General features: G+C 32.4%; 1 protein-coding gene across 2 annotated transcripts in view; it reads right to left on the minus strand.

Moving 5' to 3' along the window:
• The window catches only part of LOC147828181 (anthrax toxin receptor-like), a 28,737-nt gene extending 12,815 nt beyond the window's left edge, over positions 1-15,922 (minus strand). The window contains exon 1 of one of the 2 annotated variants that reach the window (XR_015451197.1): positions 15,842-15,922. The gene's annotated coding sequence lies outside the window, so the exon portion shown is untranslated. The remainder of the gene's footprint in view (positions 1-15,841) is intronic. The other variant, XM_087210953.1, reaches the window with a different exon arrangement.
• Positions 15,923-17,186: the final 1,264 nt, after the last annotated feature.

Consider the following 17,186-nt stretch of genomic DNA (forward strand, 5'->3'; position numbering starts at 1 on the left):
TGTCTGCAGTGGCGTGATTCGGCGTCTTCCTCGTGACTCAGGACCTCGGTAGGGCGTGCACAGCAATGTCATATTTTCTTTATCTATTCATTTGCTGATGGATGTATAAGGCGATTGCACAATTTAGCTATTATGAGTTGTGCAACAATGAATACAAGTTTGCATGTATAGTCACTGTAATATATTATCTTTAATTCTTTTGGAAGAGACCTACATACATTGTTGCATGGACCATTGGTTTCCATCCTTTGATTTTTAGGCTATGAATGTCTTTTTGGATTAAATGTGTATCTTCTATTGAGCATATGATTAGGTTTTGTTTTTTGATCCATTATGCCAATTTGTGTATTTTGATTGGGGAATTGTTTTCCTTCACAAGTGAGTTCTTTTCCCTTCTGCTTAACTACTCATTCTGCTTTGTGTATTAATTCTAGTAGAGTTTCTGACATTTTGTGCTTTATTGTCTCTTTCTAGAAAATCTTTGAGAAGTTTTTTAATATTGGTTTCATGGTCATCAATTTCTTAATGTGCTCTTTGTCATGGAAATAACGGTCTCTGTCAATTTTGAAAGATAGTTTTACAAGATGTATCAGTTTGGGTTGGAAGTTTTCTTTTAGGGCTTGAAACATTTCACTGGAAACTCTCCTGGCAATTATAGTTTGTGTTAAGGAGTCTGCTGTCTCCAATGAGTTTACCTTTATAAGCGATTTGGTGCTTTTTTTTAACAGCTTTTAAGAGTCTCCTTATGTTAGCCTTCTGAGATACTGAGTATGATGTGTCATGAAGAGGATTATTTCTGCTCCTGGCTATTTGGGATTCTATATGACTCTCTTTTCTCACATTTGAAGTGTTCTGCCATTATTTCTGTGAGCAGATTTTTAAAATCCCATTTGTGGCTGGACTTCTGGAGTTTTGTCTATGATGTGACATGGAGGAGTGTTTTCCTCATCATTACTATTTGTGTATCTCCATGATATACTTATTTGGGTTTTAAATTCTTTAACAATATTTAGAATTTCTTTGCTATTATTTCAGTAAATAAATTTTATATGTCATTTGTGCTGTGACATAATATAGTTTTTACATTTTTTCTTTTTTGAAATTTTTGACAGGTAATAGTTTCATATATTTATAGGGTAAACTTTGACATTTTAATAAATGTACTCTGTATAATCATCAAATGGAGGTCATTAGTGTATTAATCAATTTAATCATTTATTATTTTTCTGTTGAGAGAACATTCAAAATCACTTCTTTTTGCTATTTGGAGTACGAAATGCATTATTATTAGGTCTAAGTTGGTCAATAGGGAGTTTATAGGGCAAGGTGGCAGAGGGCAGAGAAAGAGAGAGGGAGAGAGAGGTTTGTTTTAAAAAGAGTAAAAAGTTTTTACTTAAAATAATTATAGAACTAGACATTACTGTTAATTTGGTGTACTGTTTAGTTAGACAAAACTGATAATCACAGATCTTATAAAATATATATGCTTTATGCTGGAAGAAATGTAAAATCCAATAACAGCATCAAATTTAATTGCTAATAGCAATAAGAGGATACTTGCGGTTTTTTGCTTTTCAACTTATTCATATTCATATTTTTACCACATTATGATAGATTAATAAGTTACTTATATGGTTACTGAAATAAACAAAACCTTTTGAGATATTCATACACATAATTCATTTAAGGAATTCAGACATAATAGCAAAATACTGATTTTTACAATTTAGGGATAAATGTATTGGATTAGAAAGTGTATCTGAATTTGAGTTTTACCCATTTTATGTTCCAGTAGGTTCAATGTTTCTGTTTCAATGTTTAGATCTTTGATCTCTTTTGATTTTAGTTTGGTACATGTGAGCCATATGCATTGACTTCCAATCCTCTGCAGATATCCAGTTTTCCCAGCACCATTTGTTAAATAGGCTATCTTTCCTCCAATGTATCATTTTGGCCCCTCTATCTAAGATCAAACAGCTAATGTGCCAAGGGATATTTCTGCACCATGTGTTCCGTTTCATTGATCCAGGTGTCTGTTTTTGTTCCAGTACCATGCCGTTATTCTGTTGCTTTGTAGTACAGCTTGAGGTCAGGTAATGTAATAGCTCTCACTTTGCTCTTGATGCCCATGATTGCTTTTGCTATTCTAGGCCTTCTGGTTTCAAACAAATTTTAGGATTGTTTTCTCTAGGTCTGAGAAATATGCTGTTGCCATTTTGATTGGGATTGCATTGAATCTCTGTAAAAGTTTTTGGATTATGGCCATTTTGACAATATGGATTCTGTCTATCCAGGAGCAGGAGACATTTTTACATTTTCTGATATCCTCTTCAATCTCCCTAGTCAGAGTATGGTAGTTTTCTTTGCAGAGGTGTTAACACTTCTTTGTTCAGGTTAATACCTAGGTATTTCATTTGTCGTGACACTACCATGAGTGGTATTGTTTTCATAATTTCTTTCTCATTTAATTCATTATTGGTGTACACAAATGCTATTGATTTTTGAATTTTGATTTTGATCCTGCTACACTGTTTAAGTTAGTTATTAATTCTAGGAGGTTTCTTTGTTGGAGTTCTTCAGGTCTTTTACAGAGAGTATCATGTCATCTGTAAATAATAATAATTTGAGCTCTGCTTTTTCTCTCTATATATCCCTTTTATTTCTTCTGTTGCCTGTCATACTATAGTGATACATTCATATGAATTTTCATAGCACAATTTCTTTTTCTTTTTTTTTTTCTTCTTTTTTTTTTTTTTTTGGTACTAGGGATCGAACTCGGGACCTTGTGCTTGGGAGGCAGGCACCAGAACCACTGAGCTAAATCCCCCGCCCCATAGCACAATTTATAAGAGCTAAATCCTGGAAGGAGTTTGTATACTTATCAACAGAAGACTGGATAAAGAAAATGTGGGGATATATCTTGGCTATAAAGAAGGACAAATCTTAAATAGTCGTAGGAAAATGGATGTAATCAGAAAATATAATGTAGAGTGAAATAAATCAGATGTGCAAGCTTAAATACCATGTAGTGTCTCTCGTTTGAGTAAAACAAAGTACAAAAGAGCACAATAAATGTTGGCTAGAAGGAGACAAAGGGATAGATCTCTTGCAGATGAGAAGGGGTCTAAGAGAACTTGGGGAAGAGGGAAAAGTGAAATAAGTAGAATACAGATATGCTTAACAACCTAAGAACCTCGAGGAACCTAACAACCTGAATGAAAATAAAAAGGAAAAGGTGTGAGGAAAGCAGGTGAAAAAAAAAGAAACAAGCGGTAAAGCTGTATTATGTTCCCGTACCCACTCCCTGAGATGACTGTAAACTACCTGCACTGAAAACACATACTAATAAAAAATACTTGGGTTTTTCTCTAAGTGTGGTAGAAAAAAATAAAAGAGAGGGAGAGTATTTGGGGGGAATTAATGGTGAGTCATTTACTGTAATAAATTTTCTTAATATAAAAAATGTATTTGTGTGAATTTACGGTTCATAAATGTTATATGAATGTTTGATGATTCATTTAGTTCTCACATTTAAAAACTAACAAGTACATTATAATTCAGAGGAAATTTAATATATTAGGCATAAATATAAAAATTTCTATTTCCAAGTCAAAAGAATTAAATCTCAAATTTTACTGTGAAGGAAAACTAACTTACTTATCTACAATGAAACTGAAGCTCTGAAAAATAGTATGTGTATACTAGAAAGATTAAAATTGACTTTCATTGTGCCAAATCTCCTATACCCTTTAGAATTTTGAAATAACTTATGAAAAATTATTGTTCATTCAATAGTTACACTATGTATAATTAGTTTTTGAGGGATTATTTATGAAAATTGTATTATGGATATAACCAAAGCCTTCACTTCTTGATGTTCCTGGATAAACTCATGCAATGTTTCTATCAAGGAAAGTTAAAGAAAAAGTAAATTTAGTCCAAAATTGCCTTTCATTTATGATATGAGAATAGTTTTCCACTGAATCCAAAGGAAGTCCCCAAAGTTAGTCATTAGATACAATCATTAAATTTAGAACAAATAGAGTTATAGTCATTGAATCTCGGCTCCATATTGGCATATGCAGAGCGCCCTGGCCCTCCACACAGACATATAAATCTAGAAAATTCTACTGATAACTTCAAAATCTGGAGGGAGCCCACCTATGTAGCAGTCACAGCCTTTTTACTCTTAGTGTAGTGAGTTGGCTCAAGCTGCATGGCCTTTCTGTATTGTGATTTCTCATTTATAAGATGAGTAAACAAAACTTCATAAGGTCATTGTAAAGATTAAACTATTTAGGTTTGAAACAAGCTTAAAATTGTAGTCAGAACGTAGTAAGTTTTCAATAAACATTGCTATTACTTTTAATGATCTGTTAAATGCCTTAGTAGTACTTTTCTCTCTTAATCTTCTATACCCAAAAGTACCTAAGATTTCAAACTAAAATTTCTCTGATAACAGTGAAAGAATTTTTATTGTTCAAAACAAAAGAAAAAAAATCTTTAAATAGGTGTTATAGTGAGGCAAAGTTATTTGTCCTGATGGCTTTGAAATTCTTTTCAGTGATGGAACTATATGGGCCTTGACCTGTGAATTAAAGTGTAAAGTCAGTTTCTTTATTCAGTCTTTTGTCTGAATGACATGAGAAGATTAATGAGGTAGAGGAATGAATAAAACTAATTTTCTTTCTATATATTTACCTAGAGACAAAACCAATGCACATCTCCACTTAATAACAAAAAGTTTTAAGTGAATAATCACACATGTGTTTGAAAAGGGAGTGCATCGCAGCCTTTACCCAGTTGTCAGTCAATTTTTGGTATATTGACTTTTGCATTTGAAATTTTTGAAGCTTAGCTTTGATGTTCAATATATAATATAACTTGTTTCATTTACTTTGGAAAGAATAAATAACTGCCTTTTCTCCCAATATTATTACTGTTTAAGAAAAGTCCATAAAGGAGGGAAAGGAGTTTAAAGTTCACTGAACCTAGAAAACAAAATAGCCCAAAACGTTACTGATAAAAAAATTTCATTGTTACAGAATTAAGTAAAGAAATGAACTAAATTTCCCCCAAACTCTTTTTTCCCTCCTATTAGTGTATCTCTGACTTTTAACATGCTGCCACATGATTTTTTTCCTGCAGACAAAGGCAAATGAGCTTCACTGTGCAAGAAACCAGAGGGTCCACTCCATGCAATAGTGTAAAATGTGAAAGTGTGGGACAATAGTCATGTGATCTTGTCTTAGCCATATTAATCCGTTATAAATAGACACATTAACATTAATTCTGTTTATAGCCTAATGAATATTAAACCTCACTACAGAGTAGAAAGGAACTTCTGCATAATGCATGTAAAATACAATATTATAAGATTATGAAGATTGCTGATCTTGATTCACAATTCTGGAGAGTGATTTAGATCCGGATTGTATTAATGTCTGGAATATATTGTCTGTTCTTATTTTCCTAGGTTTAAAATCACTAGAAGATTCTACTGATGTTGTTGTTCGTCAGATAATTTAACAATACTTAATTAGCATAGAATTCATAGACCTCACTGTGGCAAATTTTAGTAGATACCAAGGATATTGCAGAAATAATTAGGCATGTTCCACTTCAGGAAATTTACTTCCTAATGAGTTATTGCAAGAAATGATGTTGGAAACTAATTGGGGTGAAATAGTCTTCAGTATTTGCAAATTTCTTACAGCTTTCTTAGTCATGGATATGATTAATGCTTAAGACATATATGATTTGCAATTAAATATTATGATGAAATTTTATTCAAAATAAAATTTTGGTTTTCCTGAGAAAATTTTTCTAAGATTTTGAAAAGAAAAATAATAGATATTTTTGAGACCACAGGAAAAAAACTGTGCAAGAAATTCATGAACTAAGAAAACAGAAGACAGATTATAAATATAACAGGAGATCTTAACAATGTACAAAGCAAAAAGAATCTATAAAAGATGCTGGTTGGAAGACAAAAGAAATAATGGGAAAACTGTTAGGGAAGGAAGGCAAAGACAGGGAAGAATTTTCAGGCTTTGCTTTGGGATCAGGCTATGTGCAGCAAAAGATAGATGAATGGTATTGGATACAGTAGAGGTGGAGGTAGGATGACCACAGACAGCACCTAGGATTTGACAAAGAAGTGCCAGAGATTTAAGTAGCAGATGATATTACATTTTGATTAAATGAGAACTGATTATGAATGGTGAAAATGGAAGGTGAATGTATGGTATTTCAGTGTGAAGGCAGGTTACTTTCCACTTTAATATACAAGAAATTTTGAAAAATGCAGGCAGAACTTAGAAAATTTTAATATACAGAAAAAATTAGCTAACAATATGAAATCCAAAAAGAACAAGAGAGGTAAATAATCCAGTGATGTATATGAAAAACTACAGAGCATCTGAGGAGAAGAACATTTATTCATTACCTATTTTTTTAAGCACTTGTGAATACTTACATTCAATTTTATTTAAAAGAGTTCACCTTATTATTCTCTATGGTAATCAAATGTTACTGCTACATGGTTTTTACAATAAATGTCTGATTTAGTAAGAATTGATATCAAGAAGTATGTTTTTTTATCTCATCGATTTCTACCAATTCCTCTCCTCTCATCCATTACCACTCTTTTGTCAGTAAACACATGTTTACCAAACACCTATTATATGTCAGACACTATTCTTGAAACAGTAAACTAAAAGGACAGGAAGACAAAAAGAATCCCTGTTCTCAATAATCTTATATTACAGATATGTCCTATAAAAGTAAATGTATGAAAACATAAAATAATACTGTGTTCTGGCTTTGAGAAGAGTCATGAAGAGGATAAATAAGTAACGTGGCTGACAACAGCTGTAGAACCATGTTAGGTAAGGTAGTCTGACAGTATTTTTCTTTAGAAGACATGTGATTGAAACTGTGAATATAAGATATGAAACCATAGAATTCTGTAACGAGCATTCCTACAAAAATGAACCACCTAGTGTGAATTATATGAGAACTAAAAGATGCTTGTAATATTTAAGAAATAGTAAAAAAAATCAGAGTAATGGAATATAAAAGTGTGTTTTGAGGGAGTTTCATTTGGATGAATAGAACATGGTAAAATAGTAGCTGGGAGGACTGATTAGACTGAAGATATGTTTTGAAGTTAAAGAAGAGGGGACATAGAGACCTCTCCCAGATGATACTGAGTTTTAGCCATGCAGCTACAGAAGGTGATCATATTTAGTGAGTTAAAAAGGATTTAGATATATGACATTTTGACACGTTTTCTATAAAGATCATTAGTAATAGTTTAGAGAATAACTTTTAGTGATAGAAACAAAGATGAGAAGGTGGAGACAGAAAACTTTTGACTACTGAAGGAGTCAAAAACAGAGAGACAGGGGAGGGAAAATAAGAGCCAAAGAATATACCTTTATGACAAATATGTATATATACATACATATTTGTTAGCGATATGTATATGTATACTGAAATATATATTTGCACATCAAACTCCACAGTTTCATAAAAGACAGCAAAGAGTGTTTCTTCAGGCAAAATGGGGAGTAAACCTTTCAAATGATACAGATGAGACAGTCACAAAAATGAATGTAGATTGACTGTTGACTTAAGCATCAGAATGGCCACCAAAGACTCTTTTCATTAGAATATGTAGGAAAAAGTCCTCTTAAAATTGGCTTAGGACAGAAAAGAGAAAGCAAAATGCAAATATAATATTTTAGCAAATCTTTTTTGAAAGATTTGAAATAGATACAGTTTGGCAGAATTAACTACCACATAAGTGGTTGTGTTCAGTGTTTTGGAAAGTATATGAGTTTTTAAATGTGAAGCTGAATAGAGGCACTGTTTATGATAGAAGTGAACATTTAAATTGGTTCTTAAATATTAATGATAACAAACCTTTATAAGCACTTAATATGTATTAGAACTACTGTGAGAAAGTTTTTCTTATCAGTATTGTTTACTGTTTACCCTTTTGCTGAGGAGGAAACTAATATAGAGAAATTTAGGTTGGTCAAGTTTGTATGGAAAAATTGAGAGTAAAAAGTTTAGAATCTGAGAAATAATCATACAAACAAGGAGAGAAAAAGAGAGCATCAGGGTGAGACAGAGAGAGAGGGAGAGGGAGAGGGGGAGAGAGAGAGAGAGAGAGAGAGAGAGAGAGAGAGAGAGAGAGAGAGTGTGTTCATTGTACCCAGGGGCTGAGAAAGCCAGAAAGAGAAGATGAGAATAGGTGCTGAGAAAGTTAACCTGTGGCCGAGGGCCTTGGCATTCAAACATCATAATTTGAGCCTTATGAAAGTTGAGGGTAGATGTTCAAAGCAAGATAAAGCATTTTAGAATTATTAGTAATGACACCATAACACTCAGTGCATCACCAACAGAAGCAGAGGTACAAAGGGGTCTAGTTTAAAAGAAGATGCAAGAATTAAGAGCAGTGTTCCAGTTGAAGTTTACAAAAAACTTTTGGTTTAGTTTTTACTTTTAATGTCCTTGGTGAGATTTGACCTGAATTCATGAAGTTTCCAGTGGATGGTTAATGTAGACTGGAGGGGAAATATGAAGTGGAGATATAAATGATGTAAGAAAGAAAGCTCCAAAGTTTAATGGGGTCTAAGAAAAGTGAAGTATTGCGTGAAGGATGAGATAAGTTTTCACAGAAAAACTGCCAGTTAAAGTGGGTTTAAAAAATGGATGGGGATTTAATTACTAGTGATTAGGAGGGCATACGGTATATTGTAGATAGAAAAAGTATCCTAATACCACATAAAGCTATTTATTCTTTCTTTCATTCCTGCAAGATATATTTATTAACTCATTATGTTAACAGCATTTTAAAAGTATCATAAACTAAAGCATGAGAAGGAGTGATTGCACTAACAACACAATTTATTAGCATTACATGAAAGTCAGTTCTTGATAGCAGCTATCCAAATGATTATTTCAGGTTTAAGATCATTTATTAGAAAAGTTGACACAATAAAATATGCAGTTTAATTTACTTTGAATAGTACAGACCACCATATATATGACATATATTTTTGAAATATATGCTATAAATTCATTGAATTTTAAAATGTGTATACATTTTAATTTAAAGGTATTCAGTTCTCTGAAAAAGTATTTATGTCATACCTGCACTATGTTTCTATATTGTAAATATATAATTTACTCTGGAGCATAGTTTAAAATGCTATGATTGAACAATGCACTCACTTACATAATCGATTTATAAAATGCATCCCCTTTTATAAGGCTGTAGACTTACTGCAGCCTCCCTAGAATATTTGAAATTGATTAATTTCAGTGTGGTTTAATAGCAAGTTTAAGTTTTTTAAACACTAGATGGTTTAATAATCTACAAATCAGACTCACACTGTATTACTGATTTATTTTGGTTTCACTTTACTTAACAAAGTATTTTAAGCACTTATTCTATGTAGTCATGAATTTGATTACTAGTATTGTCCTATCTTATACTTAGGGTTACATATTACATGCTCTAATTTTATTTATTGATGGGATAATTTATCCTGATCAAACTTTTTTTAGTAGGTGGAAGAATGTAGCTTCTTGATTTCAGGTAAAATATTGGGACTTAGATTAAAATACTTGAAACTGATTTTATGTTTATTTAAAAACATAAATCTTGTGGCCAACTGGTTTTACACTTCTTCAGTGTCTTCATTCAAGGCTACTTGATTTCAAACTGTTGAATGATATCTGCTATTTATGGATTCAAGATTTTCAAAATAGGAGCAGTTCAATTTTTGTTTATTCCTATAATTTTAGCCGCTGGACATCAGCCATTATCAGCCAGGCCCCAACTGCACATGCTGTTAATGATAACATAATCTCTCTTTCATTGCTATGTGCCTCGATACTTGACATGCTATTTTTATCACACTTACTATCCTCACCAAAGGATCTTTCTTGTTATCAAACCTGCTACATTCTGAGTTCTGTATTTGTCTCCTACTTGGGATAACATATACTTTTGATCATTGTTATTCCACTGTGTCTGTGGGATGCTTTCACTTTTCTTTGTATAATTCTTAAAATATAGATCAGACCATTGCCTCCCATGTTGCAAATAATATTTCAAATTACTAGGAGTATATTCACATCTCACAAGTATTCATTGCTAGTGATTATTATAATAAATCATGTGTATTTATGTCACCCCACATAAACTATGCATTGTATCATTAGCATCTCTTTAGAACTGAAAATAAAGATGCAGGTGTAGAGGTATTTAGGCTTTAATTAAGTCCATTTAAACTATTTTCAGAAAAAGAAAAATGTACTTTCAAATTTAGCATTGGCACTTATTTCTATAGAAAAAAAAACTCCATCAGACTTAAAAATAATTAAAGTTAGACGTGTGTGGAGCTATGGCTACCAATATTCTTTTATGAAAAATAAATTTCTAAGGTTAACTCTTCAACCAAGGGAGAAATTACAATGGTGAAACTTTAGCATTGTTCTAGGGTTCTTCACACAGTCAGAACCAATAAGAAATGATATAGATTTACTATAAAGGATATACTTATGGATATAGACATACAAATGGGGATTTATTAATTGAATTGGCTCACAGAGTTATGCAGCACGTGATTTCTCAGAGTAGTCCAGAAGTTTGAAACTCAGCAGTGTTGATAGCATGGCTAAGTCTAAGTTAAAAAGAATCAGGGTGAGGAAAGCAAGTGGTATAACTTTCTTTTCAGAGCTGGGGGGCTGCTGTTGTAAGTTGTGGAAACCCGAAGGCAGAGATTCTGGAGAGATGGTGACAAGGGGAAAGAGAGGAATGGTGTTCCAGGTCCAGGAGACAGAGTGCATTTACCTTTCCTCTGCTCCTCTGTTCTGTCTGGACTCTTCGCTGATTGATAATACCTGCTCACATTGAGGATGACCCTTCTCTGCTCAGACCAGCTCACTGGCCACTCTCCCCTGGGAATAAACCTCACAGGCATAGCCAAGATAAAGCTTTCCCACTTTCAAAGTGTCCTTTACCTTAGTCAAATTGGTACTTAAATTAATCATCACCATCCATATAAGAGAACAGTTTTGCAATCCAGTGCCTTCGTGGTACCTAAAATAAGTCTCAGTGGACATATACTTGTGGTTCGAGGACTATCACTGTTGATATATATAATTCCATGTCTTGCATCCTGGTCCTATACTATGTTATATATAATACCATAGCATCATTTTAACTTTTGTTCTGTTATGAATAATGACATGAATAAGAAGTTCAATTAGTTGGAAATGAGATTCTCAGCTTGCCTGAGATGATAAGCTAGTGTTCTCTAGAGGGAAAGTATTTTCTAAACACTTGAAGATTTAAATCTATGTAAAGATTAAGAAGTAAACAAAATCCACAAAACTACATTAAAATGCCATCCCTACCCTGTACATGAGTCAAGGAGATTCATTAACGGTCAGAAGTAAGTGTTAGAAACCTCCAGGTGTTAACTCTGTGCAGGTAACTGACTTCAGAGTTTGACTACAGCCAAATCACTTGTCTGGTAGGATAAAAACAACAGAATGCATGAGTCTTTAGACAAAAATAATGGAATCCAGAATCTTGAAAATGAGTTATTCACGATGTACACTATACACTAAAATTATATTAGATATGAAGAAAAAGGAAAATTAGATTCATCATAAAAAGGCAGTAAAAAATGGGGTCCATAAAGATAAAGATGATGAATTAGCAGGTAGAAACTTGTTCTGTTCCAATAAAACTGTTTGAAATGGAATTTTTTTCATTTTTAAATTTTTTGTTAGTACATGCTTGCATTACGTAATTATTGTAATCCATGTCAGAAGTTGGAGTTAAAAATATTTAAATTCTCACACAAAATTATGGTCACTATGTGAGCAATGGCGTACAATTTTGAGAAAGAAAGAAATAGTATATTTTAAAAGTAAATGAAATAAAAATAGGCTGGCTGTTCTTAAAGGAAGAGTAAAACCAGAAGTGTAAAGGGTCCATCAGCTTAAAGGAATATATTTTAAAAATTAATATAAAGAATAAAAATAGTAGAGATTGAAACAAAAACTAGCCATCAGAGTTCTGTAAATAAATATCAAATACATGACATTGGAAACCCAGGAAGAACAAATTAAGTGGTATAAAACTTCCTATAGAAAAAACAAAAATTGCCAAATTTTGAGAAACATAGCTGTTCACCTCAAAATAATCCTCAAGGGAGATGTCTGTAAAGGAGAACAAATGTAACAATAATTACCTTGCTAAAAGTCAGTTAGAAAAAGAAAGTTTAAAAGGGGCCAGAAAAAAAAACTGACAAGGATATAATAATTGAAATTATGCCTGACTGATTAGCAGAATCTATGTGAGCCAAATGACAAAGAACAGATTTAATATCATAAAAGAGAAAACAGAACTGTGATACAAGATCTTTAGATTTAAGAAAATATTCTTATATATAAAGAAAACATTTTGGGGGGATTAATATAAACAGTGAAACTCAATCACTAGCACACCTGTGCCTTATATTTTGAGAATACGAGGATTTTTCTAGCATATGGATATATAAGATATTATAACTAGAATTTATAAATTCATAGGATTTTATGAATTTATAAATTCATAAAGGGCACTGTAAATGATAAATATGATAAATAGTATTTTCTATTTATAGTGATAACTATTAATATTAATTTAATACAAGCAGAATGTTCATATTAATATAATATAAATAAATATAAAGAGAATTGTAATATTAACATAATATAAATATAATATAAAGAGAATGATATTTGAAATATATATGTATTTTTAAAAATCAGCATAGTAATTGAGTAGTAGTGGACAAAGTTTAATATCTAAAAAGTTATTAAGTTAAAATGAAATGGTAAAAAAATTGCCAAAAGCAAATAAAAGCAATAAAAGGAAGATCATACAACATAAAACAGAGGAAGAGTAGTGAAAAGGTGGACACAGTATTGACCCATAAAACATAGTGTATTATATGTGAATTTTACAATTGTAGCAAAGAATTTTTTAAATGTGAGTAAAGTAAAAACTCCAATTGAAAAAAGGGATCCTTATACTGAATAAAAGCTAGGACTTAACTACATGCTACCATGTAGCAACAGGAGGATGCTATTATTTAATAATAACAGATGTATAGTTTGTGGAAAAGAGAAGAATTATATAATATATGCTTAATAACTGACCTTAACATATGTGAATTCACAACTGAGAGAACTGGTAGAACCTCAAAAATGTCAAGATATGAATGTCTCATAACTCTAAAATAAAGCACACTAAAGATATAAGCCACGTAAGTGCAGTCCTTACCCCAAACTTGAGATTTAAAAGGAAGATATTGCTGAAATGATCATTGGCATTTGAATTCGATAATGTTATGTCAGTATTTTTAAATTTTGATCATTGTGTTATGTTTATATCCAAGAATGCTTCTATTCTTATGAAATGCAAGTTGGAGTCCTCATTTGGAAAGGAGAATTTTATTTTCAACTTAGTTTGAAATATTTTAGAAAAATTCCATATAAACTAGTGAGGAAAACAATATAAATCTAGCAGTCTATAAAGGTATAAATAGGTGGTGAATGTTGATAGAGGTATACAGAAATCTGGTGAATACAGACAATATTCATTTAGAGGACTAAACTGGCACCTTAATTAGACTTACAACAATCATTTAAATATTTGTAAAGATTTTGCTTGTTATAAATTTAAGTTTGCTTGTTTAGGCATTTTGCTGTTTAAAAAGAAAATTGATTATTTTAAATATATAGAAATCCATTTTATAAAATGACTGAGTACACTATTTGGTTGAATTGTCTTAACTATATATGTTCTCCAGAAAGCAATATTTTTGTTGCTAAATATTTGATAAATCAATTAATAACAAGATATATGGGTATGGCTTAAATATTTAAACATAAGGAATTTTTCTAATTTGCTAGCAAACGTGAACTCCCGAAAACAGAATCTGATTTGTCATTTAAAATAAAGAAAGCAAAAAGGAAACCCATATAAATTCGACTCAATAAGAGGATCATAGGTTTTGGTATTGGAACTCCAATATGTGGTGGTTTTATTCAATAATTTGCAATTTTTAAAACTATTTACCTATATATTACAGGTCTTTCTTTAGAGTAGCTAAATTATCTCATGCAAGAAAGCTAAATTAGTATTGTTTTAAGATTCAAGTTGAATGTCTACAATGGAAGTTCTTGGAGTAGAAGTAGATAGAGGCATTTGGACTAGACAACTCAGTTTTTATTATTAGAAATTGAAGAAGTTTTCCCAAAAGATGGCTTTTTTCTCTTAGGAAAAACTGAGGTCACTCCACATTCCTCTGGGGAGGTTAGCATTTCATGTATTTCAAATATGTTATCATAATTTTGACACAATTTTTATTTGATCCCAGTTGACAGCACTTAACAATTAAAGATATCCTCTTTTGACCTTGAGTTCTTAAGGCAGTTGTATGAAGTGACACTCATGTTTGTTTTGTTGAGAGGCAGGGTTTATCTTGTTTGCTGATTTTCCTTTTTTACCATTTGATGTTTTAGAGTGACGACATATCTGCAAATTCAAGCTAAAGAAATGTGCTGATGTGTAAAAATTTATAGGTACAGGGCTTCTCTTTCAAATTGTGTTCTTTATTTGAGACAGTGAGAAGTTGAAGGTTTATGAGGTAAACCCATACTCTCCAGATTTACTTGATACAGAAAAAAGGAGTTAATTTTTTTTACTGGTTGAATATTTCCTAGCACTTCCTCCCAAGGCAAATATTGATGAAATTTTCAAAAGATATCTGAATAATAGAGGTTATTCTTACCATCAGGCTAATGGGTTCTTTTCTCAACCCGGAAAGAATTGCAAGACAGAAAGTCAAAAGACTGAGTAAAAGTATTTGTTGTGGAGCAAAAGCAGAAAGCATCATTTATTGTAAAGCAGAAGCAAAGACCCCCAGGTTATTGAAACCGGCATGGGACTTGAATAAAGTCTACAGTTGTTTTTCATTTTTATAGGTTTATTCCTAACCCAGAGAAGACGAGATGCTCATGAAGAAATCACAACACCACTATTTTTTTATCACAATGATACACTAAGAATCATATTTGTAAAACATGTATCAAGAAAGACAAGCCACACAAGGAGATGCAATTTATATGACTTTTAACATTTAACATTATAGTTACAACCTCATTTAAACAAAATAAGCAACTTCTGAAAGCAAATGAGACTTCTGATTAAACATGGTATGAAGTTAAGAAGACTCGGAAATGAAATAGTATTTGGAAGGGGCACAGGGGAGGTGAGAGAGGAAAAGGAGGGAAGGGAAAAGAAAAAAAAGTCAAGAAAATAAAGATAAAATGGAAACAAAGCTCTTGTCTATGGGTTTATAAACACAAAAGTGATTATATATCAGCCAAGTAACAATCAATCTATGGTGATACAAGCAGAAAAGTTTGACTTAGCAATGGGCCTATAGATACTCAGGGTAGGTAGCAGGCTATTTTTGTAAGCAACATTAATTGTTAACAGAACAAAGACATTCTTAAGAGAGGTATCAATATCTTATTCCTGAGCAAGAAAATTCCACCAACCCAACCAAGGAGGCTTTGTTTGTTGCCACTGCAGCCCTGGCTTTGGCTACGGGGTCTTTCACTGACTCATCCAGATTCCCTCTCTGGCGTGGCGTTTCCCTGGCTGCCTGTGCCTTCTCTGGAATTCCCTTTGCCAGAACACTTCTCACACTCACCTCCCTCCATGGGCCAGGGTCACTCTGAGAAATCCTCTTACCTTCCCACAGGGCCCGCTAGTTCCAGTACACATCATGTTTCACAGAAAACGATTGTTTAGATTAGTGTTGGGAGCCTCTTGTTAGGTTAGGAAAATAACGCCCAACCCTGAAAAAACAGAACCTAAGCCCAACCACTACTGTGGAGGACTCTTGGTTCATCCTCCCCAGGTCTATGGTTAACTCCCTGCTTCGATTCTGAAAAAGAGAGTGTTCATGCTCAAATGAACTAAATAAAGTTTGTTTTAAAGAAATCTTCATTTTCAGGACAGTTTCTTTTTTCTTTATAGAAAAATCGCAACACTTACAGGACTTTTATATTCACCCTTATCAGGTCTCTCCTATAATTAACATCTTAAAGCACTCAGGTACTTTTGTTACGATTACTGAATAGATATTGATAAATTACTAATGGAACTCTTTTGTTTAATCAGATTAACTTAGTTTCGACCTTTTTCCTTTGAGGATTACATGCTAGACACCACAGTGATTTTACTAGCCATGTCTCTTTAGTTCCCTCTGGGTGGCGGCAATTTCTCAGACTTTGCTTGTTTATGACTTTCCTTGATTCTTTGTTTTATACTAAGGCTTATTATCACTGTAAGGATGTATTTCTTCCCACTTCTTTATACACTGGCTCTGAAGTGAAAATCTAAATGATATTTTCAGCTGTTCTCTGGCTTATGCCTTCAACTCCACTCCTCAGTCTATGCTTGAAGGAAGAAATTTTGGTTTGCCACATTGTCTCATCAGTAATTTTTAAATTTAAATGTTTTGTAAGTAAGGGCTAAGATGTCTCAGTGCCTCCAAAACATTTAACAGCAGAATTTTTTAAACAAATCTTTTAGTAGCATGATGTTAAGACAACAGTGGTAGTTATTACATATTTGTGTAAGAACATATTTTTGCATCTTTAATTATATGGGTTGATTTGACATATGTTATAAAGAACGTGAATTTAAAACTTTTCTGGTTGTTGGCACCTACCATGTCCTTATTCCTAAAGAAATAGTCATTAACCACCAACTATGAAAATTCAGTTTTGGAAAAAAAATACCAACTTCCTAAAGTAGGGAAGAAAATGTAGCTAGAGTAAAGTTGCCTTCCTTTTCCTTTCATTTATTTCCCTTTTATGTGAACAAGAGCCACTAAATCTGAGAACATTATTGTAAAAACGGAAATAGGTTTTCTAATGTAAAATCAAATAAGCATAAATTGAAGGAATATATTGAAACTGTTTTAAATAGAAATAAGAGCTAGCAAGTGAAAATGGTAGAAACCAAAATTTAAGGTGCCCAGAATCCTCTCTGTGTGGAACATGATTAAGTAAGTTTCCAGAACAGTGCG

This window comes from Heterocephalus glaber, unplaced genomic scaffold (genome assembly GCF_053883595.1).
Source record: "Heterocephalus glaber isolate CG9 unplaced genomic scaffold, H.glaber_assembly_v1.0 deba00001236, whole genome shotgun sequence".
NCBI classification, from domain to species: domain Eukaryota; kingdom Metazoa; phylum Chordata; class Mammalia; order Rodentia; family Bathyergidae; genus Heterocephalus; species Heterocephalus glaber.